This window comes from Ammospiza nelsoni, chromosome 29 (assembly GCF_027579445.1).
Source record: "Ammospiza nelsoni isolate bAmmNel1 chromosome 29, bAmmNel1.pri, whole genome shotgun sequence".
In the NCBI taxonomy this organism is placed as follows: Eukaryota; Metazoa; Chordata; class Aves; order Passeriformes; family Passerellidae; genus Ammospiza; species Ammospiza nelsoni.
In genome coordinates this window covers 3,331,684-3,359,290 of record NC_080661.1, presented here as the reverse complement: position 1 = coordinate 3,359,290, position 27,607 = coordinate 3,331,684, and the positions used below count along the sequence as shown (strand labels likewise).

Here is a 27,607-nt window from a genome sequence, read left to right as displayed (position 1 = left end):
TCTTTTTTTTTTCAACAGGTATTCTACTCCAGCACCGTAGGCAGGCAGTGATGGCTGCCTGTAGCTAACAAGACAAACTGAGATCTGCCTGCAGAGCCATAGGAAGATGTCCCTGGGCTTGTGAGACAGGCCAGGACAACACAAACTGAGGCCATAGCCATGCTGTGCTTTCAGTTGAGTCTGTGGTGGAGCTGCTGTGCTTGTAGTCAGCATCTAGATGGGGCAGGTGACATATCTATCTTAGCTGGGACAGAAACAGAAGTACAGCCCTTGCACAGCATCCTTCTGCTAGGCTGTGCTAAGCTCAGGGGCCTGTAAACTGGCCCTTAAGAGCTAGGTCTCCACTCCTTGCCCAGATCCCCAGCCTCAGGGAGAAGGACTTGGGTTTAGGAGCCATGGCTTTTTCTTCCATCAGACTCCATTTAGAAAAAGTCAAGTTAAGCAGTTCATTAAAATTTAAAATACTGTACAGTGTGTAAAACCAAATATCCCCCTCCCCACAACAATCCCGTGCTCTCAGCGGATGCTCTGGTGAAGAATACCGCTTTTGGCACTGTTTGCCTTCTCTTTCTCCTTCTTCTTTATGGGATCCACCTCAAAACAGCGCCAGACCTGCACTGTTTTATCAGCAGCTGCTTAGGCCACTGATGTACCATCAGGGCTCATGGTCAGGTTCAAGATTCTATCAGTATGACCTGAGGAGGAGAAGGAATGTGCAATCAGGGCTGAGCTGATCAGCACAGGCACATTTACCCCTGTATGCTCCCATGAGCCCTGCCAGCTTGCATAGCTGTCTCCCCAGTGGCTGTGGCAGCATGATTTCAGACCCCAAGCATACACTTGGATCAATGGTATCTCTTCCACAGCCCCGTGGGCATGCTTTACTCCTAGCAGCATGGCCCCAGATACTGGCCTGTATCAGTGATGCTGCAGGCTCCAACCTCTAACACCCCCCCCCACCCAGTCCCTGTCCACCTACCTTGCAGCTCTGCAACCTTGTTCGTTCTTGGATACTTCCATATAACCAGCTGATTCTGTGCAAAGCCATGGCCTGAAATGAGCTCCTTGTAGTTTGTGGACCATAGGATAGAAGTCACCTGCAAAGAGGCAGTAACACAGGTGAGACAGGGTCCTTGTGCTGATGCTCACCACTCGGAGGTGAGCATGGTCCCCCTCCTTCCCTGTGCCTCTGGGCCTGAGGAGCCAGCAGCTCTGTGTAGGTGTGCTGCCAGAAGGTGTTTGTCTCCAAGCTGATGTTCATCTCTCACCTGGGAACGGGTATCAACAGCACTGGGGCGGGCGCCAGAACACACGTTCCAGATGCAGATATGTCTGTCTCTAGTGCCACCTCCAGTGGCTAGAACATTCATCTGCCGTGGGCACCACGCCGCAGCCTGAGAGAGGAGAGTTCATTTTAAAACACACAAGAGGCAACCTGCACCCAGCCAGTGCTGCATGCCTGCCTTGCACTCACATATCCGCCCGTGGCAGCTCTGTGCTCACCTTGACAGAACCCTGGTGCTGAGTGAAGGTCTGTACAGGAGCAAAGTCTCCACCCCCACCTTGGGTGCATGGCCAGACGTTTGCCAGATTGTCGTTTCCACCACTGGCCAGGTAGCAGCCATCTAGAGACCATTTGAGCCCGCACACCTCGTGTGTGTGGCCAGCAAGGGTGGCCACGTGATGCTCAGCCACTCGGACATCGTGGTGATGGATGTGCCCAGTCCGTGCACCACTGCAGAGAGAAGAGAAGGCTTGCAGGGTCCAGCTGCACATTTTCACCCAAATCCATTTTTGTTGTTGCAAGACTGCTATACCTGCCACCGGGTTTCAACCAGTGTTACCAGCAAAACAGGTCTGTTGGTGTGAGTGAAACACCCACACAAGCTCTTTACAACTTCAGCACAAATTGCAATACAGGAAAGAGGCCTTCTCCTCACAGCCTCAACAGATAAGGCTGAGTAAGAATCCCAAGCCAGGACAAACTTCTCTCTGCCATCCCTAACCCATGCCACACATAGATTGAGGGATAGGAGTTTGCAACAACTGGAAATTGCCCTTGACCCACTGCTTTACCTGGAGAGGATGTAGCTGTTCCAGCTGAGGGTTCCCACAGGGGCACAATGGCTGGTCATGGTTTGGAGACGTTTCTGCTGCTCAACGTCCCATAGCTGGAGAGGCAAATCAAAAAGTTCTTCAGAAGAAACCCAATCCTGTTTCTATGCCCTAGGAACCTCACTGCACAGGATCTGGCATTCAGATTTCTCAGTAAGGGAACAGAGAAAATGTGTATCTCATGACTATAGAACAGAAGGTAACGCTGCTTGTCAGAAAACCCCCAAACCAAACCCTGCCTTGCACACTAGGCAGTTCCACCCCACACCAGGGAAGACAAGTCAGGTGCATGGCATCCTTCCTCTGCCAACCAAGGTTTTGTCCCCAGGCCCCACAGTTCTGTCAATCCCTTGAAAACGTCTCTAGTTTTACTCCTGCATTCACCTGAACCTCAGCACTACTTGTGCCAACAGCAAGGTAGTCTCCATCTTTAATCCATGACGCAGAGGAAATGTAAACATCTGGATGCTCCGTCTGCAGCAGGGGGATAATCTCCTTAGTAGCATGATTCCACAGATAAACAGTGTCATCCAGAGCCACTGCCAGGAAGTTCTGGGAGCTCCAGTCTATGAGATTCAGATCTACAATTTGAAAGAGCAATGCAGGTCACACCATGATGGCTAGAGAGCCCTGCCCTTCACCCGTGCTGCTGCAGCAGGTGTGGGTGCACATGTGCACACACACACGTACAGGTGAGGGGCAGCCTTCTGAGTGTCACTATGCCCAGCTGCTGGGGCCAGGTACCCTGCTCCAAGGCATCTACACTGTGCCCTAGACCACTGTCCCACTAAGGCCACACAGGGACACTCCAGAAGGGGTCTGTGCTAGCCTGGGTACACCAAATAATACAGACAGCCCAGTTACACTGTCCTAGGAACAGCAATCCAGTGCAGAATGTTCTGGATGCCCAGCACTCAACCCTGCAGCCTACTTACAGTAGTCGTTGAACATCTCTGGTGCATCCAAGACCCGTTCTGGCTTTGAGGGAATATTTCTGCTATTCTTCCTGCTGGATCCAGGTGCCATTTTCTGACTGTAGAGGACCTTCAGGTTATTCTGACAGCCTGTGTGCAGGGGAACAGGTTTGTTAACCTGAGTTAGTTTCCTCCCAGCTGAGTGCTGCTCACCCAACTAGGAATCCCTTGGAGTGAAAATAAAGTCCTAAGAGAAACACTCACAAGCCTGCAGTGCACTAAAATCACTGGCAGTATGAACTGCTGAACAGGGGTGAGCTACAATTTCCTCATTCATGGAAACAAATTTGACAAACACTTGGGTTTTTGAATCCCATTATATTTAGTTGCAGTTTAAGCTAGAAAATGCACAGCAGAGAGTTTGATGCTCTTACAGACTTCATGAAGGTTTGGAACCTGCAGTATAGGTGAAAGTTCACTGACATCTTTTCATAAAAATCCTTTCTTTAGGATTTCCCCCCCTTCTGAGAAGCTGTGGCCTCAGCAACAAAAGGTAAACAATGGTTATCTGCTGCTGGGGAATGCAACAGGTGGATGTGTGATTGGTCTCGGGTGGATGTTTGGATTTACTGACCACTCATGGCAGAGCTGGGTCTCACCCTCTGCTGAGACACAGCCCTTTGTTTATTCATTCTTTTTCTATTCTTAGCTTAGCTAGCTTCTGAGAACTTTCCTTCTATTTCATTTAGTATAGTAACAATGTAATATATATCATAAAATAATAAATCAAGCCTTCTGAACATGAGGTCAAGATTCTCGTCTCTCTCTTCACCCTGAAGCCCCTTGCAAGCCCTGTAACAGGTGACCAACTGGCAGTCATAGCAACTCTCTTAAATAAATTCACTGTAACTGTTATGCCCTCCCTCGACCTCAGGAACCTTAAGAAAGGAGACTCCAGCCTGTACAGCTCTCAGAAACTAGCTGATTTCTCCTGTGACCACACACAGAGTCTCTGTGTTGCTGTTCCCCTGACCTATCTCTCCTGCTGATTCAGCTCACACAGACTCTGTGTCATACCTTCTGAAGCATTCTCTAGTTTTCCACTGAGGTGGAGGATCTTTGCCTCTTCTACATCAAAACCATTCAGATGCACTGCCCAGGCTTTCTGTTGCTCCTACAGAGACAAATCACCCTCAGTGCAATGCATTGAAAACAATTCCCACACTGCAATTTAAACAGACACCTAAGTCCCCTTCTCTTAGAATCTGAAGGTGTTTGCCTGTGCTGCAAGGGTCACTCACACAGAGGCAGGTCAAAGAAATTTTTCCTCAGACTTTCATATATTGTCCTGCTCACATTTTCACACAATGGCAAATTCAGTGTTATTGCCAGTGGGAAAAGCCACAGCCACAAAGCGACCAAATGCTTCATAAACAGATTTCAGAACACAGTGTAAAACATTCCAGAAGTGTTCCTGGTGGAGACATTGTCCTAGAATAGCTACCACCAGTAGTTTCACTTTGCATAGGCTTACAGCTTTGTGTTTTTGTTGCCTGCTACATTTTAACACCTCATTAATCAAAAGCTAAATTTTGCTTCCAGAAGCAGCATAGGCTTAGAGTGCATGGCAGTCTCTACAGCTTCAGTCTCATCCTAGGCTCCTGAAGCCCAGAGCTGCAAGTAGTGATGGCTGGGACTTGTCAGTCCCGTGTGCCCACTTGATAGAACCTATTGTTCACTGCTCTGTAAAGGGGCAGGAAGGAGTAGCGGTTGTTGAAGTAATTGTAAGTTAGCAAAATGCTCACCTTCTTGGTAGGGGAATCCTCAGCAGGGTCATTCTTTTTGCTTAGGAGGAAATTTGCCATCTCCATCTGCATAGCGCTGCGGTTGGGAATGTAGCGATCCCCCCCAGCCTTTTTGGGGGTGCTTTGAATTTTGGATCAAGATTTACCTGCATTCACATATGAAAATATTGTCTTACAGCTATTTAACAGCCTGTATTAGAGCTTTCACGGGAGTAAACCCAACACTCTTCCACATCACACCCACCAGACAAGTAGGACTCTGAGGTCTCATGCCACAGAGTCACAACTAACTTATATTTTCCTCCCTGCCACCAAGTTGGTTAGGGACTGTGTGCACTTGGGTTTTGTGCAACAATTCCAGAGTCCAGAGATAAGGGGAAGATACAGAAACGCTCACAGGATGTAAAGCTGTCAGCTGACAGTCCTGCCCACACTCGTCCTAGCATACAGCTGTGCCAGCAAGGCTCAGCTGGGCGAACAGCAGCTCGCCAGCCCCAGTGCTCAGAGCTCTGCCCCTCATGCTGACAAGGAGGTGGGTGGCTCTCAGGAGCACAGCCCACCTCCTCCTGCCTGAGCAGCAGCCGGTAGGGCAGCGTGGCAGGGAGCCCAGAGCCCCGTGGCTACGGACAAGCAGCCTGGGTGAGGCCCCCCCACTCAACCTCTGCCGCTGGTGGCCGGCGCTCACTGGGTATCTTGGATGGCATCTTGCTGGAGCTGTGGGAGCGATTGGCCGGCTTCACGGGCGACACGCCGACGGGGCTGGGCCCGGGGCATCTCTCCTTGGCCTTGCACTGTCATCGCGCAGGCAGCGCGTTCGGGATCAGCGTGTCCAGCTTCAGCAGCCCGTGCAGGCCCGCCTCCAACAGGACCTGCACCGTGGTCCTGCGGGCGGCGTTGGCCGTGCCCACCGGCCGGGCTGAGCCTACTCCGACAGCCCCGCCGGCCTCCCCACCACCGGACCGTGCAAGCGCTCCGGCCGCTCCTCCCCGCCAACGCACACCCCCACTCTCCCCAGCCGCTCCTCGGGACACCCCATCAGCCGATACGCCCTCCCTCCGCTCCTCGGGGGTCCTTGATCATCTGGCACCTCTTCCAGCCGCTCTTTGGGGCTCCCTCCGATAAGCGACATTCTCCCTTCCCCTGCCTTTCAAGGCCAATCTTGTCCCTGCTCTTTCTCTTCCCCACTGTGCTTTGTCTCTGCCCTGTGCCCCAGGGGCTGCTCTTGGCCAGGCAGCCTCTGTGGGAGCCAGCACTGGCTGCAGCCCCAGCGGGCCCCCAGGACAAGGCCCAGCAATTAGAAGGCCAATGAAAGCTCTGGGCAGCAGCAGAACCCTCAGCAGAGTTCTTTGGACAATCATGGACTGGCCACACCTACACTGCAGCCTCACTGGCAATGTTTTCTGTCTGAAGTACAATTTCAAAAGAAGCTGTTTGAGGGAAAGGTGAACTAAACACTCACTGTCTTCTCTTCAAGTAAGCCCAAATTCGGACAGAGCATAAGATGAAGATAAGCTCCAAAACAAGCAGGCCAGCAGCCTGTTCCCTGACAGAAACCCTTTCCAAGGCCCTTCTGGGCATCAGGAACATGTGCTGTGGTTCCAGCTGCACCTGTGGGAGCAATGGGGAGCGTCAGCCCATGCTGTGCTGCACTGTTGAGCTGGCAGCACGGTGGATGCGGGCAGGACGTTCTCCTTTCCCCCAGAGCTGGGGCCTGCAGGCACCTTGCCGCCCCTTGGCACAGGCTGTGCCACCCAACAAAGCCCAGCAGGCCGGGAGGAGAGCCCCGGGGCAGCAGGAAGCTGAGAGAAGGCCCTGCTCTAGAACTGAGGGAGTTCCACCAGAAGCAAACAAAGATGGTAAGTTGAAGAGATTCCCACTGTGCTCAAAGTTTGTCTGAGAAAACTAAGACATGAGCTTGTCAAAAATCCCAGGAAATATCTGGGAAAAGGTTTTATGTATGTTGGTTGTGACTAGGTACAAAGCTACTGCAGGAAAAGAGCCTCTGCAGCAGGCTGGCTGGCTGAAGGGGTCTTACTTCTTTCTTGAATAAGGATTACCTCTCAAATGCAATTTTATTTTTTATTGTATGAGGGGAAAATATTTTCCAGAACTCTAAAACCAGTTTCAAAAATACAGATGTGTTGTGGAAAAAGGAATGAAACATATGGGGATTTCTCTCTACAAGAGGTATTTCTAAATATTTCTAAAAATGAAAAATGAAGACAAAATGAGGTCATTTTTTTGGATTCTAAAGCTACTTAGAAAAATCTTTAACTACTATAGGAATTGGGAAGAAATATTTGGAGGTGTCTCTCTACAGAAAACGATTTTGAAATATTTCTACAAATTTCTAATATTTAAAAGTGAAAAATTAAGAAAATGGGGTTGCTTTTTCTCAGGAGCCCCATGCTGCTGCCTGCCCCCTGGGCTCCCCCAGCCCTGGGGACCCCGCCGCTGGTCACAGAAGCCCCTGCCTGGCTCCTGCCTGCCCACACTATGGGCATCCATGGCTGCTCCTGGCCATGGAGCACAGCCAGTGCTGCTGCCAGCTGGGCTTTGCTGCTGCTGCCACCCAAACACTGGGGTGACGGCACCTTCCCTTTAGTGCAACAAAAGAAAGGGCCATCACCTGGCCTGGCAGAGAGCAGGGTTAACTTCAGTGTTGTTTAGATGGCAGGGCCAGAGGGCTCAGGGGCAGAGGAAGGGACATGTTGGGCTCAGGAGAGGCTGGATGGTGCTGGGCTGCTCCTGGGGTCTATAGAAGTAGTCGGGACGGGACAGAGGAGGATCAAAAAAGAAATGAAAGTAGCTTGGGGATATACATGAGGAGAGGAGGTGGCAGTGGGATCTCCAGGAGAATAGGAGATTTCCTTGTCGATGGCTGTTCTGCAGTCTTCTTCTCAGAACTCTTGACAGGGCTGCGCAGGCCCTTCTAACTGCTGGAGGAGCTGCTCCTGCTGTTTGGGTGTGAGGTGCAGCCACTGTCTTACAACTCTTCTCCAGAGGTGGAACTGTGGAAAGAGGAGGTGGCTGAGGCCCCAGCTGCCAGTGGCACACAGGGACCCTCATGCACAGCCGGGCCCAGAGCTGGCAAGGCTCCCCAGCACGGCTGGAGCTGCTGGCACAGCTTGGCCCAGCTGCACAGCTGTCCCTCAAGGCCCCGGCCAGCAGGGCACGGCTCTGGGCAGGCTCCCTGGCCAGGAGTGGGCCCCAGAGTGCCTCTGCCTTTCAAGGGCAATCTTGTCCCTGCTCTTGCTCCTCCCCACAGTGCTTTCCTCTGCCCTGTGCCCCTGGGGGTGCTCTTGGCCAGGCAGCCTCAGTGGGAGCCAGCACTGGCTGCAGCCCCAGAGTGCCCCCCAGGACAAGGCACGGCAGTTAGGAGGCCAGTGAAAGCTCTGGGCAGCAGAAGAACCCTCAGCAGAGTTCTTTAAACAATCATGGACTGGCCACACCTACACTGCAGCCTCACTGGCAATGTTTTCTGTCTGAAGTACAATTTCAAAAGAAGCTGTTTGAGGGAAAGGTGAACTAAACACTCACCCTTTTCTCTTCCAGCAAGTCCATATTCGGACACAGCATAAGATGAAGATCAGCTCCAAGAGAAGCAGGCCTGCCAGTAACTCTAGCCAGAAGCCTGTTCCCTGACAGAAACCCTTTCCAAGGCCCTTCTGGGCATCAGGAACATGTGCTGTGGTTCCAGCTGCACCTGTGGGAGCAATGGGGAGCGTCAGCCCATGCTGTGCTGCACTGCTGAGCTGGCAGCACGGTGGATGCGGGCAGGACGTTCTCCGTATCCCCCAGAGCTGGGGCCTGCAGGCACCTTGCCGCCCCTTGGCACAGGCTGTGCCACCCAACAAAGCCCAGCAGGCCAGGAGGAGAGCCCGGGGGCAGCGCAGCTTCTTGGGCAGTGGCTGCTTGGAGGGACATGGGCCAAAGCCATCCCTGAGCAGCCACTGCCATCCCTGGCCCTCCCTGCCCCGTGACAGCTCCCCCCGCCCCAGGGTGCAGTGTCAGGCCCTGTCAGGACCCAGTGCAGCCCCTGCCCAGTCGGGAGCCAAGGCTGGCTCTGGCCCTGGGCTCGCGGCAGGGCTCCCGCTCGGGGCTGCTCCTGTGACTTGGGCCTCTGGGCACTCAGGGCCAGCTCCGGAGCAGCTGCAGCGGGAGGGACGTTGGTGCACGAGTCCACTTTCCCCGGGGCTGTGAACGAGCTCCAGAGGCCTCAAGGCCTCCAGAGGTGCCTCCAGCTTTGGCTGCTGCTGGGCCGTGCAAGGGCAGGCCCCAGTGGAAGAGCTGCAGCCACCCAGCCCTGCCAAGGGCTGAGCCCTGCTGAGCCCGGCACAGAAATTACCTTCTGAGCCTGTACCCGTGCCTGTGTTTGGCTTGGCCTTCCTTCCTGCAGCAGGGGCTCCCAGTCGGCCTCTGCTTCGTTGGGGAAACACCTCCTTCTGTCCTGACTTTTGGCCTATCACTTGAGAAACAAAAAGTACACCTTAAAAGATGGAACTGTTCTCCATTACTTTGATGGCATGTTCAGGACGTCATGCTTATGCAAAATCTGGCAAAATCAACAAATCATCTAGGCTTTTTCTGCTGGGCCATGGCCCACCTTCCTCCAAACAGCTGCCAGTACTGAGCAGAAGTTGTGAGTGGATCGTGCAGGGCGTGGGCACACACGGCCATGGCTGTGTCCTGGCACCTGCAGCGATGCCCCCCTGGCCAAGCTTTGGGCTCTGAGCTGGCAGCTCTCCCAGGGGAAAGGCCTTGACGTACCCTCACCATCTCCCAGAGGCTCAATCCTGAATGTGGGCTGGGAAGCCAGATCACCTTGACCAACAGGCTCAGCTGCAAAGAAAGGCAGGACACAACAGCTCCAATGGCACTGCTGAAGATTCTCCTTCAGGCCCGAGTGGCAGTGAGGGCACCTGGGTGATTGGTGCCCTCCAAGGCATTCCCTTGTCTCTGCCTTCCACTCAGGAGCAGGGCCAGGGGGACCACGTGCCTGCAGTGGCCCCACACTGGGATTGAAGGAGCACCTTGCAGGGTTGTTGGGGCAGAAAGGACTCCCTGGAGCTGCCAGCACCTCCAAACCCAGCCCCAGGCAGGGCCAGGGCTTGGCAGTGGCAGCAGAAGCAGCTCAGGCTCCCTGGGGGCAGCAAAGGAGCTGAGAAAGGCTCAGCCCCCAGGCACAGCCCTGGGCCCAGCCCCTTCCCTCTCTGCTCTTCTCTGTGGCTGCACAGAGCACACAGAAGGACACAGTGCCATTGCACACAGGAGGAGGATGGACAGCTAAATGCCCCTTCCTCCCACTGACAGCAATCCTGAGGATCGCTCAGGGCTCCAGAAGGGAGCAGGGTAAGGTTTCCAGAACTGATCAACCTTCAGAGGAACTTAAGGGAACTGGCTCATGAGTAAGCTCTTGCCACACTGCCACGGATTATTCTATCAGGAAAGGTACATTCAAAACATGCCTCCAACATCTGGCAAGGTCTTCAAAGTACCTTTCACCAGCATTTCCAACTAATCCAAGTCATGATCCCAGTCGAGAAGGGAGCACAGATCCTACAGAACCATTTCCATGGTGTGCTGGTATCCCCTTCTCCCTTGGGGAATTGGGCACTGCAAAGGGGTGGGGTAAGGCTGTGGGAGCCTGTGCCTCCTGGTCACTCTGCACACTCTTTGCAGGTCCTGTGCAACATGCCTGGAGGGGCAGCTGGAGCAGGCCAGGGCCCTGGGGCTCTCTCCCTCCCACACAGGAAACCCTCACTAAATGCTTGGGGAAATCGGCAGTGCCACAGCTGTCACTCCCAACCTCCATCCCTCCCTCCTGCTTGCCCACCTGCCCATGGAACAGCTCCCACAGCCCACGGGCACATAGCCAGGCCCTCTCAGGACACACTGGAGCCTTGCTCTCCCCCTCTGCCCTTTTCCCACCATGGGCACCCCGTGCAGCCGCTCCCAGGTTTCGGGACGTGTCTCCCACGGAGGGAGCCCAGCAGGACAGCTCAGTACCCGAGTGCCCTGAGCCTGCTTGGGATAATTCCTCTGGGCTGTGCCCATCTTGTCTGGGCTGTGCCCGCAGTGCCAAGCAGCAGAGAGGGCAGCTCAAGCCTCCGCAGGGCTCAGGCCCAGAGGCACAGCAATTACCTTGTGTGACTGTGCCTGGCATCGCCTCCCTTCCTGCAGGAAATGCCACCTTTGATAGAGCCTCTCTGTCCATCCCTTGAGAAAGGAGGAGGCACAGCTGGATCAGATGGAATCACTGCACATCCAGGAGGTGGCTTCTTCAGGACGCAATACTTGTCCAAGACATGGGTAAGGATCAGGAAAATCCTGATCCCCCCTAACCATTGGGGCTGGCTATGGCCCTGCCTCCTCCAAGCAGCCACACCTCAGGATGTTACTGGGGACTGGGAAAATGCAGGGGATCCCTGGTGAGTTGGGGCTGTGTGGCAGCTGATGCCCAATGCCTTACTGCAGAGGCTGGGGAGAAGCTGCAGCCAGGCCAGGCTGGGAAACAGCCCTGCAGGGCATGGAAGCAGCAGCAGGGCAGTGAGGCTGCCATGGATCCCTTCCCGCTGTTCCGGGCACGGCGTGTCCAGACGTGCAGCCAGAGCCCTGTGCTGCTGAGTCCCAGGACAAGGCTGAGGGAAATGCTCTCACCCTTCCCTTTGAGCAGTTCTCTCACAATGTGCTTCAGGATGTATTTTGGCCAATTTTGGGGAAAGGGCAGAGGGGGAGCGAGGCTGCCATGGATCCCTTCCCTCTGTTCCGGGCTCTGCTCTGACATGGGGGACCCTGGCTCACTCTAGGATCTCTCCCAGGTCTCCTCCCAGAGCTTTATCCCACAGCTCAGCCCCAAGGGCCAGACAGGTATTAGGAATTTCACAGCCTACCATTGGTGACTCATAGTCAGAATGCACAGGAAAACTCTAGCTGTGTTTCAAAATCCCAGATGCTGTGTTGTTTCCTTCCCACTGCAGATTTTCCATTGCCCCAGCCTCAGCCCCTGGCAGCCTGCCTGGATGTTCTCCCCACGCCACTTCTGCAATCCCACTCGTCCAGGTCCTCCTGGTTCTGTGGGCAGCTCTTCGGGCCACTGAGGCCCTGTTCCTCCTTTGTTTGTGACCATGTCTGAGTGAGAGATGACTCAGGGGCTCAGCACCCAGACCTCCAGCAGCAGTGGTCAGTTCCTGAGCGCGCTCGGGGGCCACAGGCAGTTGCCCATGGCTCTGGCAGGGATGTGAAGGGGAGGCCGTTCAGGGGAGCAGCCCCCACACCCCTGCCCTGCCCATGGGGGCCTGCAGCCCGTGGGGATGGAGCAGCAGTTTCTGGGCTGACAGAGCCAGCAGCTGGGCACTGCAGCACACACTGCACACATCTACTGCAGGGATATGTTAGCAATATTGCGTATACATACACTCCAAATTGACAAAAGTCAGGCTAAGTGTAGCTTAATTTCAGAGGCATTAGGGAAGAATTATTACAGCTGCTTTCCTGGCTGAATTTTGGAACATTATACTTTTTTTTTAATACTTTGTAAAAACAATCTCTGAGTGTGGAAAGGGAGTTTTTCAATCACAGGGGTTCTTGCTTCACTCCAGGAAAAGTGTAATTCAGTGTACCAGGGTGATTTTCTCTTAACATATTGCTGAGTTCTCATGCTGCCACTCATTAGTAGAGATGAAATAATTTCTCACTGTTTATGTTTGATTTTTGTTTGGAAACAGTAGGGAAAAAATGTACCCACTGTCAAGATTTGGTTCATGTGGATCAGTTATTATTTCAGCTGCATAAGTTGAGGGAGGAATTCACAGAGGTTATCCCAGGCAGAATCTGGTGCTGATGCTTGTGCCATTGTAGTCTGGAGTGGGCTCTTTCCTAGCACAACTCACCACACTGAGCTGCTGGGCATATCTCCTTTGTTTTCTGGTTTTTACTACTAAGAGCAGCCAGCATCATTTAACAGTACCTAAAACAGATTTGTTGGTTCCTCTGAATCAACTCAAACTGTGAGTTTGAGTTTCTCCAGGTTTCAGCCTGGAGAAAAGGAGGCTAGGAGGCTCAGGGGGAGCCTCGTGGCTTTCCACAAGTCCCTGACAGGAGGGTGAAGCGAAATGGGGCTCTGCTCCCATGGGAACAGGGACAGGACAAAAGGAAAAGGTCTCAACTTGCACCAAGAGAGGTTTATATTGGAAATTAGGGAACATTTCTTCTTGGAAAAGGTTGTAAAGCATTGGAACAGGTTGCCTGGGGCACTGGTAGAATCACCATCCCCGGAAGAGCTCAAAAGACATATTGATGCGGGACTTGGGATGTGGTTTAGTGGTGAACATAGTGATGGTGGTGCTTGATGGTTGGAATTGATTTTTGTGAAGGTCTTTCCCAACTTTAAGGATTCTCTGATTCCATGATTCTAAACAACCCAGTGATAACATAATCTAATCTCTCTTGGTGTACATGACTTGGTTCACTCTCTGATGTTTTCTCCACATCCATGTGCCAATGCATCTTCCAGCACATGGAAGGAACAAACCAGGTGTGAAGACTGGAGAAGGAAAATGAGCCTACATCACTTCCTTGGGAAGAGAAGAGAAGAGTAGATCCGGCAACTTCCAGAGGGGAGGAGAAACAGAAAAAAAGGTTCGAGAAGCTGAAGTAGTGACAGAGGTACCAGGGAGAAGAAATAAGAGATGAGAGAAATGGTGGCTATGAATTGCAGGGCAGGCAGAGGACACCAGTGACCCAAACAGTTTGGCACCTCCTGGCCATTAGGCAGCTGACCCCAAAAGTTCATCTCAGCTCAAAGGGCATGCACAGCCTCGCCCACCCAGTACAGGTGCAGGAACAGCATGAGGAAATGGGAGGTGAATGTCATAAACAACCTAAATACTGTCGTGCATTTCCAGCAGGTTTTGCAGCCTGTACTGAGCATCTCAGTCCTGGCTGCATTGTTCCCAGACACCAACACCGTTAGATCAGAGGGAGCTGATTTAATCAGTTGTTAAAATAATCAAATAATTTCATTTTGAAGTCAAGTCATTTGAATGATAAGGACCATTTAAACCTTGCTACTCAGAAGGCAGAAGATTGGGCTGAAGCCAGAGCTTTGAGGAGCAGCCAGATAGGGACAGGTAGAGCCAGGGAATGATAACATGGCACCCACCTCAGTTTGGGAAGAATCATTTGCCCAGCAGGAGCCCAGCTCCAAAGCAACATCCCTGGAAACTCTGCATCATAAATAGCAGGGAGTTCATTCATACAGCAAAAGATTTCCTGGCCTTATTTACCCTTCCACATTTGCTGCAGCTCTTCATTTCAAAAGCCATGTGAGTGCCCTGTGCTGGAAGGCTTGTCCTTCCCCTGCTCCTGGAGCTGCACGAGGATGTTCTCTGTTCTGCTGCTGACCAATGCATCTCCTGGCTCCCTACCACTGAAGGAAAAGAAATCTATTTACAAGACACAAACAGCTTTGTGTAAATCACAGCCATGGGCTGCCAATTGTGTGTTCTCCCAGCCCAGCAGTGCCTCCTTCCCCCAGCACAGAGTGCTGCACTAGCGCAGCTCCAGGCGCTTGTTGCTATTAGGTCATGTCACCAGGGACTGGAAAGCACCAGACTATGCTCTGTGTCTTAAAAATCCAGATGTGTGATGATTATCTCATGATAGCCATCATAGATCCTGTGGTAATCCTATTTTTAATCATTTAGCCTTCAGGAGTTCTTAGGCTGGGATGAGCCCATGCTCCGAGCTGGAGCAAACTGTGTGCTCCGGTCTACTGTGTGAAACAATCACTGTGGTCCTAGTGCTGCCTCCTCCCTGAAAAGATGGAGCTGTTACATTCTCCTGAGTCCACATGGGGGAACCAGATAATTTCTAGTTGGGAGGATGTACAGCAATGCTCAAACCACTAATATCACTAAATATAGTTGCATGAAATTAAAGAAGAATACCCTTACTTTCAGTTATGTGAGATGCAAAGCTGTGTTTCGTGTCAGGTACAAACAGGCGAAGTATGTACTTGCGAATGCGAAATCTGTGGACATCGACAATGGGAGAGCTGTGAATTCTAATAATAACTGAGGAAAATAAAGCATGGAAAAAGGCCTTTGAACCTATCTTTTGTTTGCAATTAACCCTGGTTGATTTAGGAGCATTGGAATTAAGGTGTTAAGGATGTTGCTTTTTGCTTCCATTTAATCCATAAAAAGCTCTGCAATAGTAACCTTTTGAAGGATAATTTTAGAATATTACTTGTATCCTTGAAACTATGGCTTTGAATATATATAAAGGAAATATGCTTATCTCATGCCTTATTGAAGCAGAGAAAAAGAGCTTGAGCAAGGAAAATGAACATCACCTCAAGGATTTATAGTTTCAACCAAAGGGAAGCTGGACATCACTGTTATGAGATTTAGAGTCTCTGCAATTAAAAGGTAGACCCACATCTGGGGAGCTGGACCCCACCAGATGGGATTCATCTTTCTTCTTTTGGAAACTGGACCGTCACCATCTGGGGATACTCCTTTGAGATACATCCTGAGAAATTAAAATCACAATAGTGTATAGAATTGTGATGTAATAATTTCGAATAAGAATTGCTGATGAGTAAAAGATTGGAAATAGAAACTGCTGAAAAAAACTGATGAGTACCCCTATAAATACCTATAACCATCAATTATCGGTGTGCAGTTGGAGGGAAAACTTACCCCACTGTACCCAGCGCTGTATTGCTCATACTTTGCCATATTAAACAATAAATTGATTGCTGCTTGAATATTGGCCTAGTCAAGCTTCTTATCCATAACAATGACTCAGCCTTGTCTTTCGCGGCTCAGCTGGCTGCACTGCTGGAGCTCTGTAGAGAGCTGATCGGGGAGGCTCTCTTTGCTGGGGCAACCTGAGCCGGCAGGGATTTTCCTTTTCTTTAGGATTTTTTTCCTTTTCGTTGCATTTCTTATCCTTTGTATACATAAATATAGAATGTGTTATAATAGAAATTGTTGGTTTCTTGGCTGTTTTAATGACCTGGAAAGGCCCGGGGTGGTCTTGGGCAGCCCGCGCTCCAAAGGACGAGAAGAGGCTTCAGGTTTTTTCTCGGTCTTCAGTGTTTATTAGTTTTTTATCTAAAAGATTTTCTTTCGGCCCGACAGAGGTCTGCACAGCAAGCCAGCCATGAGCACACTGAGAGCCCCCGGGGCGGTCTCTTATCTTTATACTCAAAACTACGTATACAATATTTACCTATTTTCCCCAATACATTTTACCCTTATTGACCAGTACACCTTTAGTAATAACCAATCCCAAAGTGCCAACATCACCACAGAAGATGGAGGCCAAGAAGAAGAAGAAGAAGGACAGGACACGCCCCAATTCCTCCATCTTACTTCTTTAGACCCCCCTGTACAGAAATCTTAAACCCTGTGTTTCATACTCAAATTAACTTATCCCTTCACCATTTACCCCAGTGAAATCCTCCCATCCTCATACAGGTGTCGTCTCCCGTGTAGGATCAAAGTCCAGCCACCAGACACTTCTGGCAACATTCCAGGACCTCCGAGCCCCCCAAGGGTGGTCTCGGTCACTCTGCACATCAGTCCTGAGGTGCTGAGATCCCACAAGAGATAAATAAGAAAAATATAGAATGTGTTATAATATACAGACTCTAAGGAGATTTCTTTGCTGACTAGGGTCTGCAGGGCATAGGGGACGAGGGGAAAAGGTGCTTGTGCTCAGCCAGCTGCCCAGGCGTGCAGTGGGCAAGGGGAATTGGCCAGAAGCCCCTTGGCCTTTGGTGGTTCTGCTGAAGCCTTTGTGTTGCCCACAGAGCAGCTGGGCAGGGGCCAGAGCTGCGGGGATCCCTGCCAGAGCGGTGCCTGGAGATGGCCACAAGCCCTGTGCCAGGCAGGAAGCGCCAGCCGTGTCCTCCTGCCCGAGTGCTGCTGGCTGCCTTGCTGAGGGCTCCCAGGTGCCTCTGGATGGGGCTGCTCTGGAGCTGCTGTGGGGCTGCGGCGCTGCTGCCGGGCAGCTTGGCCGGGATGGGGCAGAGCCTGAGGGCCTGGGGTGCTGGCAAGCCCTGGGCAATGGGCTGTCAGAGGCCACAAGCAGCCCCCCGGCAGCTGCGCGCCCTGTTCCTGCCAGAGCTGAATTGCAAGACGGATCCTGGGCACTCTGCAACTAACAGCATCGGTGTTGTTGGAAACCCAAATGCAGGGAAATCTCAGACCTTTGGTCTTGTCAGCAAAGCTTAGAATTAAACACACGATTTGATTGGAGACCTTGGAAAGGGCTTCAAAACTTAGGTGCTAGAAGCGAAAATGCAGATTTCTTGTTTATAGCAGAGACACGGGGAGGAAAGTTGAAGTGGAGGAAAGTTTAGAGTTTTAGAGTTCAGGATCCAGAAAAAATCAAATCAGTTACAATGGTAAACAAGAAGTTTAGGATGCAGTGCTGTAGGTTTGTGTGTCATAGCATGATTGGCTAAGGAGGCTTACACTGTAGCAGGATGTGGGAACCCAGGAAATTCCTCTGGCTGCCCTGCAGGACTTGAGACCCTGTCCGAGGGCTCAGAGGCCTTGGCACAGAGCCCAAGATCCCTGGCCTTCGATTTAGCCCTTGGAAAAAACAATTACCAACCTTGTAGGAAGAATGACAAGCCACAAAAGTTTAAGCAGACTGATAGTGAATTTATCACAGAGTGGAAAAATACATTTTTGGGCGTTTTAGAATGGGGCTTCAGGGGGGAAGATGGAGGAGTCTGGGCATGTCCAGCCTTTTTCCGTCTTCTTCTTGGCCTCCATCTTCTGATGCTGGCACTTTTAGGCTGGTTTAGAGTAGAAGCTGACTGTCTAACGTAGATGATAGGTACTGGAAAGTTACTGCAAATATTGTACACGTAGTTGTTTTTAGTATAAAAAGATAACACCGCCCCGGGGGAGGCAGAGTGTCTTAGACTGTCTTGCTGAGCAGACTTCGGCTGGACAGGAGAAAGAATTTTATAGATAAGATACAATAAACAACCTGGAGACCAAGAAATGAAGAGCTCTGACTCCTTCTGCGACCGCTGGGCTGGGAAAAGAGACTTTCTAACTTATCTTGGGGTCACTCTGACCAGCTAGAGACCCCGAGAGCATGAGTCCATAAGACAAAATATTGGAGATTGGGTCCAAACCACAAATATCCTTGTTGGCTGTGTCTTCTTGCCCAAGAAATCCTTCAAAGCTCTTGCAACTACAAGTCTTGCGGCCCTGTAAGCCATGTGGGGGAGATGTGGGCCAAACTCACCCTTTCTGTCTATGTAGAAGAGAAGAAAAAGCAATGGCATCATCTAAAAAATTCCAAGGTCCGCTCTCTAGCTTGTTCCAAACTCCTTCAAATCCCCCAAAGTGTGATTTAGCTCCAAAGAGATGACAAGGACTCTTAGTGCTGCCTCTTTGATTCCAGAGCGGCTGCTTTAGAATCTTTCACTTTACCCTGTGTAGTTATGTGCCAGAAATGGAACATTGGAAGAAACTTTCCCAAGTGACTTGCATGGAGGTTTGTTTGAAGGGTATTTGAGGAGAAAGCCTCCCAGCAGAGGTCTGGGCTTTGGTCTAGCTGTGTCCCCTGCTGATTGTGAAGTGTGCCATCAGCTGCAGGGATTTCTGGGCTGAAAATATCATCAGGACACTTGGACTTGCTCTTTTTGGCCTATAAAAGCTGGATTTACTTTCGGGGCAAATTTGGAGACCTCATCTCTGAGGGGATGGACGACCTCAGATTTTCCCAGTGTCTGGGAATTGTTCCCCAGGTCCTTGGTGTAAAATCAGGCCCCCCAGGAAGTGCAGAACTGCAAGATGATAAACACTTTAGGCAATTGATGATGCATCTTTCTAAATTGCTCTCCTTTCTCTCCTTTTGTGAAATGCAAAGCTGTGTTTCGTGTCAGGTACATACAGGGAACGCGTGTATTTGTGATTGTGATATGTGTGGAAACCGACCATGGGACACTTATAAAGATGAATTCTAATAATAACTGAGGAAATTAAAGCTTGGAAAAAGGCCTTTGAACCTATCCTTTGTTCGCAATTAACTTTTATAAGTCTTAAGTTGATTCAGGAGCCTTTGAATTAAAGCTTTGAGGATGTTGCTTTTTGACAGGAACTTTCTGTTTGTAGCTAAGCCTTAAAGAGTTTTGCAATAATAACCGTTTGAAGTATAATTTTACAATATCGCTTGTAGTACGGATCTTTGAAACTATAGCTTTAGAATGTATAAAAAGGAAACATGCTTATCTCACGCCTGGACCAGACAGTGAAAAGCAGCTTGAGAAAGGAATATGAACATCAACTCAAGGACTAATAATTTCGACCAAGGGAAGCTGCACATCACTGTTATGAGATTTATAGTCCTTGCAATTGTGGTAAATAGGTATGATTCGTGCTGATAAAAATTGAAACAGTAATCAATATTGATACAGTAACTAATATCTGGAAATAATAAAATAAGTTAAAAATAGTAATGCCAAAGAGGAGAGGGAGAGGAGGGGCTCCACCCCCCTTTTTCCAGCAGATGTTCTCAAGGACTACAGGAAAGAAGCTGAAGATACAGTTGCTAAAAATGACCAAGAACCTGGTTGGGTCCAAGAAAATGCTTATTATAAGGGACTTATTGCTTTGATATGTCGATGCAGTGATATGTTAGTCTTGGCTTACATTGTACTGGCTTGGTGCGCATGTGTAGCCCAAAGGTGAATAAAAGGACAACAAAGAAGACTACAGGGCCTTCATCAGTGACGACCCCCAAAGACTTGTGTGACCACCAAACCGAGTGGTGGCGCATGCGTGGTAAAGGTGGTAATAAAGGCGGAGACAGAAAAGGGACGAACCGAAAATAGGAGGAGATGGCATTGACATATGGCATATAAGGGGTGATTTTCACTTGGCAAGCTTGTATGTGAAGTGGCAAGGGTCGTTGAACCCTGCACTCCGTACCCCACGGTATCTCTTGCTTATGCGCTATTATTGGAACCATATTATCCCTTATTTTAATCGAATTATATTGTATCCAATTTTATATTTTTCATTTTAATTATTCAATTAAAATTGTTACTACTTTTAATATTGTTTGGGGTTTTTTTAATGATGGGATAATTGGGCAAACATAACACAATCAAAAGGTAAAGCCATGTCTGGAATCTGGACCCCACTGGCTGGGAGACTTCTTTCTTTGGTCAGAAGTTGGACCCTCCACCACCTGGGGTACTCCTTGTGTAGGATGCATCCTAAGAAAAACTAAATCACAATAGAGTATAGAATTGTGATGTAAAAATTGGGAAGAGAAAATGCTGATGAGTAAAAATTTGGAATGGAAACTGCTGAGAAAGCTTATGAGTACCCCTATAAATACCTGTAAGCCACAACTATCGGTGTGCAGCTGGAGGGAAAACTTCCCCCACTGTACCCAGCGCTGTATTGTGCATACTTTACCAAAATAATTAATAATTTGATTGCTGCTTGAATATTGGCCTAGTCAAGCTTCTTATTTATAACAGTGGAAAGTCAGAGAACCTGAGATTTTACCCCTAGAAAGACAGCACATTTTCTGTCTTTCCCCTAACATTTACCTCAGGTTTTGTCACAACATTATCTCTATGTGACCTCTAGAAATTACTCATACTTTGCCTCAAAAGTAATTTTTTCCCCTAGAGATCACCTCAAATCTTCCTGCTCAAATATCCACTACTCAACTGATCACCTCCGATTTCATTATTCTCACAAACCAGTGATTGCCTGAACTTTAAAGCCCAAATGTTCACTCTGTGCCCTACAGGTGGCACCAGGTAATTCCAGCATTCCTGTGCTAGGAAGTTCTGTCCCTCTAGGCTACTGCAGCTTCACCCCCGGCAAAGTGGAACACTCCGTGGCGCTGTGCCAAGGCTGCCGCATGCTCCTCGGTGTGTATGGGCGCAGGGCAGCCCCGGGACAGCTCCCTCCGGGTTTCTGGAAGGCCGCCCAGCGCCCGGCCCCGCGGGGCGGCCCCAGCGGGTTCGAGTTGCCGCCCGCGGCTGAGGGGAGCGGCGGGGCGGGGCGGGGCCGCCCGCGCCTGGGCGGGAAACGCTCCCCGCGGCTGAGAGGAGCGGGCGGCGGCGCAGCGGGGACCGGCCCGGCCCTGCCGTGTCCCTCTGGGCGAGCCCACGGCGCCTCAGCGGCCCTGGCGTCCCTTCAGCCAGCGGCATGTGCGCTCAGCCACACGCGGCGTGCCGTGATCCCCTCAAGTGACGCTCCCGTTCCCTCAGTGACACCGCCGTACCCTGAGGGACACAACAGACACTCGCCTCCCCTCAGGGACTCTTGCTGGCCTCAGTGGCATGCAGGGCATCTGCCTTCCCTTCAGTGACACAGAAGGCACCTGCAACCTGCTGGGGAAGCCTCAAGTCCTCAGCACTGGGACACCCACCTTTCCCTCAATGACCCTCACATCCCGTCAGCAAATCAAGAGGCACCAGCTGTCCTGTAGATGACTCAGAGCGGGTGCAGTGGGTCATGGTTGCCAGGGGCAGCCGCAGGCAGAAATCCATCAGAGCTGGGGAAAAGGCTCTGCTCTGCTTACTGGGTGGGCTGAGGGCCGGGAGAGCTCCATTTCCCCCTTGTGATGTTGGAGACAGGGCCTTTCACCCTCCTTATAGGGCTGCCCCTCGCTGCAGGCAGCCAAAGGAGCATGACAGCAACAGGCCGAAGACAGCAAAGCAAAGAGCCAGCCCTGCACACAGAGGAGGTGGCCCAGTGCAAAGGCAGCGTGGCACCCTGAAGGTACCTGCCACACTCTCATGTGTCCCTGCCCTGGGAGGGCCTTTCTGTGGCCCCTCTGGGCTCAAAGCTGCTGCTCTTCTGACTCAATGAGGCCTAAAGCCACAGAGCTCGGCCTCCCCCATGGCAACACGAAGACTCAGCAAGCAGGCAGTGGAGCTCAATGCCTAAGGCTGAGGGGCCGGGGGCTCCAGTCAGGTGCAGAGGAAGGGCACACGCCAAGCCCCACAACTCCAGGCCTCACAGGCCTGAAAGGCCGGCAACAGGGTTCCACACCTGATTCCAGGGGGTCCCTCAAACTGCTCATTGAGGAAGCGCTAGAGCAGCCTGCTGTCAGGATCAAGGCAGCTGCCAGGGGGCTGCTTGTGGCCTCTGACAGCCCATTGCTCAGGGCTTGCCAGCATCCCAGCCCCTCAGGGGCTGCCACAGCCCGGCCAAGCTTGCCAGCAGCAGCCCCGCAGCCCCACAGCAGCTCCAGAGCAGCCCCATCCAGAGGCACCTGGGAGCCCTCAGCAAGGCAGCCAGCAGCACACGGGCAGGAGGACACGGATGGCCCTTCCGGCCTGGCACAGGGCTTGTGGCCATCTCCAGGCACCGTTCTGGCAGGGATCCCTGCAGCCCCGGCCCCTTCCCAGCTGCTCTCTGGGCAACACAAAGGCTTCAGCAGAACCACCAAAGGCCAAGGGGCTTCTGGCCATTTTCCCTGCAGCAATGCACACCTGTGCAGCTGGCTGAGTGCAAGCACCCTTTCCCCCGCTTTACCTTTGCTGTATAGACCCTGGGATGCAAAGAAAACCTCCTGAGAGTCTGTGTATTGTAACAAACTCTATATTTACATAGGATATGTAATTGCGGAGAAGGGAAGAAAAATCTTTAAGGAAATTAAAAATTCCCAATTGGCCCAGGTTGCCCCAGCAAAGAGAGCCTCCCGGATCAGCTATCTACAGCCCTCATGCAGTGCAGCCAGCCGAGCCCTGACAGACGACGCCGAGTCTTCCATGCCTTGCGCAGCTGATCGTGCAGCCTCTGAAAGACGGAATATCGCCCATGCTGTGTTGCTCGGAGGATATGCAGTGTTTGAAATGCCAGCTCGGAGACGGCACTGCTCATGTCCTCCGTCAGGCGTTCAAGGGCTGCAAGAAAGAGGAATACAGCCATGGTCAGGTCCCGGATCTTCGGGAAGCCGAGGAGAGCCCCCTGCAAGGGCCATCGCAGCCGGCTCTTGCCATGGCCATGAGGGAGCAGGGAGCAAGGGGATCAGCCCAAAGCTGCCGGCCACAAATCCCCCATGTGGCCCTGAAATCTCCGTGTGCTCGGCCAACGGGAGCAGAGCCCTCGGCAGCCGGGGCAGGGCTTGCAGCTCCGCCCTGGCAGCCCCGGCTGTCAGTCCACTTCCCTCACTCACCAGTGCAGATCAGCTGCAGCTCTTGCTGCTGCCCCCTCAGGCGCCGCCCGGCCATGCCTGTGAACACAGAGCCTGTTACGGCGCCAGCAGCACAGCTCCCTCCTAGCGGCGCTGCCGGCGCTGTGACCACATGGGCTCCTGGCCCGGCAGGGCTCACCTCAGCCCTTGCCGCACGCTGCCGCCCAAGGGCACGGCTGCCAGAGGGCGGCAGCAGCAATGCCCAGGCCAGGCGGGGCTCCACGGCACCGAGCCCAGCTGGCGCTGCCGGGGCTGCAGGCGGGGCTGGGGCTGAGCTTCGGTGGGCCGGGCCGGGTAGAGAGCCCAGACTTGGGACTCACCCATGAACCTGATGGCCGCCTCTCGCAGGGGATCCTGTGGGCTCCGCAGGTAGCGCAGGGCCCGGCGCAGGTGCTCGGCTGCTCTGCTCCTGTCCTCTGCCAGCTGCAGAGAGCGGCAGGAGGGAAGGGTTGGCGCGGGCTCAGCCCCTGGGCCGGGCACTGCCTGCGCCCAGCCCCGGCCTCCCCTGCCCGCACAGCCCTGAGGCGCGGCCAGCAGCCACTGGCCAAGGGCTCCCGAGGGGAGGGGGCAGAGGGCCGGCTGCTGCCCAGGGAGCTGCGGTGGCGGCCTGCAGCCCTGCCAGGCGGAGGCTCCATGGGCACCTGGCTCAGGCCCACGGGAGCCTGGAGAAGAGCCTGCGCGGCCTCTGGCTGCAGCAGCGTGCAGGGGCACAGCTGCCCAGCCGCACACTGAGCACCACCCTCAGGGGCCTTCTCCAGGCTGAGGCTGGGGCTTCCAGGCCCTCCTTACCAGGCTGTCTGCGAACATGCACAGCTTCTTCTTCTTCAACAGTTTTTCAAGGTCCCTCCTCTTCAGGAATTTGGCCACACAATGCAGCGTTTCCGCAGAAGCCTGGAGAACAGCAAACACGTGGAAATGCCCACATAACCCAGGGCAAAGGACCTGCATGCCAGTTCTAAAGCCTGGAGGAGGCTGCAGTCTGCAAGGCGCATGGGCAGGAGGCAGCCCAGCCCCCTCGCAGCAGTCCTCACCTCAGCAACAATCCGATTCTCATCATGGCAGTGGAAGTAGAGTGGGACCAGGCTCTGGCGCACCTGGGACTTGAAGGCCTTTCTTCCATCTTTGGTTAACAAGTCCAGCATCTCTTGGAAGACACGCATGCAGCTCAGCTGCACCTGGATATCATCCTGTATGAAAGGAAAGGCAAAAGACCTGAGCATCAGCTGCTTCAGTTCCCCCAGGGCACAGGCCTGCATTTCCACAGGGCACCAAGTGTCAGGGCAGCAGCCAGTGGCCGTGGCTGTGGGCACAGAGCCTTACATGGTCAAAGAGTGGCAGGAGCGCCTCAGCCAGCTGCAGGGCGATGGGGGTGGGTATTGGGGCACCATTATCCAGCAGCAAATATCTCAGTAGAAGAACGGTCATCCTGATCACATAGCTTTCATTTTCCTGCAGGAGCTCCACAAGACTTTCAGTCAGGCTCCACATTTTTTCAGCCTGTGTGGAACACAAGTTTGTGAAAGGCCGCCCTGCTGCCGCAGGGCCCAGAGGCCAAAGGCCTGTCCCGAAGCACTGGGGCAGCTGAAGCGGGAGGCAGGAGAGCTGGGAGCAGCTGCCCCAGTGCCCGAAGCCCAGGCAAGGCCAGGCGACTGGGTTGCCCAGCCCCACGCTGCCTGTGCAGCTTCAGCCACTGCCCCCTTCTCACCATGCAGGGATTCTTGCCCAGCACTACGAGGCCTCTGAGTGCCAAGTGACGCCTCTCCCTGTCCTCGCTCTGTAGGTTCCGTGCCATGATCTCCAGAACGCTGTCACTGCATTCCCTCAAGTCCAGGCACTCGAGGACCTGAAAGGCACAGGGCAGTGACAGGGGAGCCGGCCGGCAGGAGCCCGGAGCCGCACAGGGCCGGGCCCAGGCAGCAGCACAGAGCACGGGCACTGTCCTGGCAGCTGTGACTGCGAGAGGGCAGAGACCTGGGAGGCAGCTCAGCCAGGCAGTGCTGGCCTTGAGGCTCACCTCCACAAGGAATGCCAGAACAGGGAAATCCCAGTATGGCATCTCTTCACCGAGCATGACGAGCAGGTAAAATGCAATCCCGGAACAAAAGTGTATGGATGAATGGCAAATTAATCTGACAAAAGGAAAAAGGCAATAAGACCCTGAGCAAGTCGGGCAAATCCCTGCCAGGATTGACTCACAGAGTTCTCATCTTTCCCCACCACCCTTCCAGCAAGGGGACCTGGGCCATTTGGGAGTTGGTTGCTCATGGGCACCCTCCTCTCCCAGCCTTTTCCAATCTGCTTGGCTGTCTCTCAGTGACAAGGCCCTCTGGCCTATAACCATGGGGACTGTGTGGGTCACACTGGGCACAGAGCACAAATGTCTGAGGCAGTGGGTATAAGGGGGTCACACCTGGCCAGCAGAGCCACAGCATAGTGGCGGGTGTCAACAGAGAGCAGCATGTCCCAGCCACACCTGTGTTCCATTGCCACCACCACACCATTGTACTGCTTTTGGCAAAGCAGGGACTTCAGGGTCTGCACTGTAAACCTGTGGGCACAGCAAAGCCCAGGTCACACTGGCAGCACTGGCTCCTTTGCAGGCCACGTGGCAGCGACAGGAGGAGTGGGATGGAGCACCTGTTGGGGCTGGTGGCAAGGCCAGGCTCTTCCTGGCATCCATTCCAGAAGGTATTGACCTCCTCTGTCATCTCTTCTGTGCTTAGGAACACTTGGAATAGCAGACGCACAAATAGGCGGGGGAAATACACCTTCAATATACATGGGACAGGGGGCTCCTGGAGGATCTTCCACATCACCACGGTTGCCTGCAAAGGACAAAGCCCCCGAGACAGCGCTCAGTGCCGAGGTGTGCGTGTGGCAGGGCCCGAGCGTGGCAGGTAGAGGCCCGGAGAGACCTTGGCAGGGGGAGCACGGGGCCTGGTGGGCCTGAAGCTGCCCCTGGGCCAGGTTTCAGGCCAGCGCCTGAGGCAGGGAGCTGCAGTGGGGGAAGGAGGATGGAGAGCTGCTGGAGAGGGAGCCTTGGGGCCAGCAAAGGCCAGTTGCAGAAACTCACAGCCAGGGCAAAGACACCCGTTTCGTCCCCATCGGAGGTGCATGTGCTGTGCTCTGGCCAGCTCCCCAGCACATCCAGGAGGATCAGCTGTGCCAGCTCTGCAGTCCTGGCTGAGCCCATGATGGTCTTCCACATGGCCATGGCAGCTCTGTGGGGTCAGAGCTCTGTCTCAGGGGCATCTCAGACACAGCCCCGGGGGGAGCTGAGCTGGCTGCCAGTTCTGCCTCTGCCCACTGGTCCTGGCCAGCAGCACCCAGGCAGCCCAGCCCTGTGGGGACAGAGCCCTGAGGGGCAGGGAGGGAGCATGGCAGCAGGCTCATGGGCTGACATGCCAGGGCTGGGAAAGGCAGCAGCCAGAGGGGCCTGGAAGTGTCTGTTGCTCAGACACCTGGGCCAGGCTGTACAGGGTGATGGGCTGCGGAGGCCTGAGCCCTGTGGGCAGGTGGGCCCCATACCTGTCACAGGACGGGGCCACACGCAGGAGCGTCATCACTGCGTCATCTGGCTGTGCTTCGGTGAGATCCAGCAGGGTCTCGTCCAGCCTGTGCTCAGCACAATCATTGGCCACGAGCCACTGGTGGATGAACCTCACCATGGCGGGCACCTGGAAAAGGCACAGGGAGACTTGGAAAGCTGCCAGAGGGAGCAATGTTCCCAGCTTCCCCAGAGGAGTGCTTCCCTTCCCAGCGCACTGCCATGTGGCCCCAAAGGCTCACAGCAACCAGCATGCGTGGCTTGGGAGGCCAAGCAATTCCTGGGAGGATCAAACCCTGCCCACAGGCTGCTTACTTGGTTTGGATAGAAAAAATCTTCTTCTACAAGCATACACAGGAGGGCCGCGCTGGTCTTGGTTTGGAAGATGGGCGAGTAGGGTCTGAGGCCAGTGCCCATGGCGATGGTCTCTTCCTCCTGCATTCTCCTCATGAATTTGCAGATGAGCTGTAGGAGAAGCGCAGGAAGCTGGGGATGTTGCATGGAGTGCTGCACACACGGTGCTGGGCTGAGCAGGGACAGCAGGCCCAGCCCAGGTGGGGGTGGCTGCAGGTACCTGTGCTGTTCTGCGGAAGTGGCCACGGCTGGACTCCTGCTCTTGTGTGCGCTCCAGGGCTGCATCTGGCAAAGAGCGAGCGCAGCCAGAGATGAGGGGCTGCGGGAGAGGCTGGAGAGCACGGCCCAGCCCTGCGCTCCCCAGGCAGGGACAGGCCTGGGATGCGCCAGGGGATAGAGCACGGCCACTGTGGGGTGTCTGCCCGGCCCCTCTTCCGTCCTGTCCGTGGGCATGTCCCCAGGGGATGGCATGGCATGGCATGGCATGGCATGGCATGGCATGGCATGGCATGGCATGGCATGGCATGGCATGGCATGGCATGGCATGGCATGGGGTCAAGCCGGCTGCAGGCATCAGTACTGTGGCCCAGCTCTGCCACTCACCCTCCTGTGGTGGCTGGAATGGCACCACCTCCTCGGTCTCCAGGGCTGGAGCAACTCCAGGG

General features: G+C 53.3%; 2 pseudogenes; one reads left to right on the top strand and one right to left on the bottom strand.

Moving 5' to 3' along the window:
- The window catches only part of LOC132085215 (zinc finger protein 271-like), a 519,877-nt pseudogene that overhangs the window by 250,295 nt on the left and 241,975 nt on the right, over nt 1-27,607 (top strand).
- LOC132085179 (cell division cycle protein 20 homolog) lies at nt 517-19,651 on the bottom strand (annotated as a pseudogene).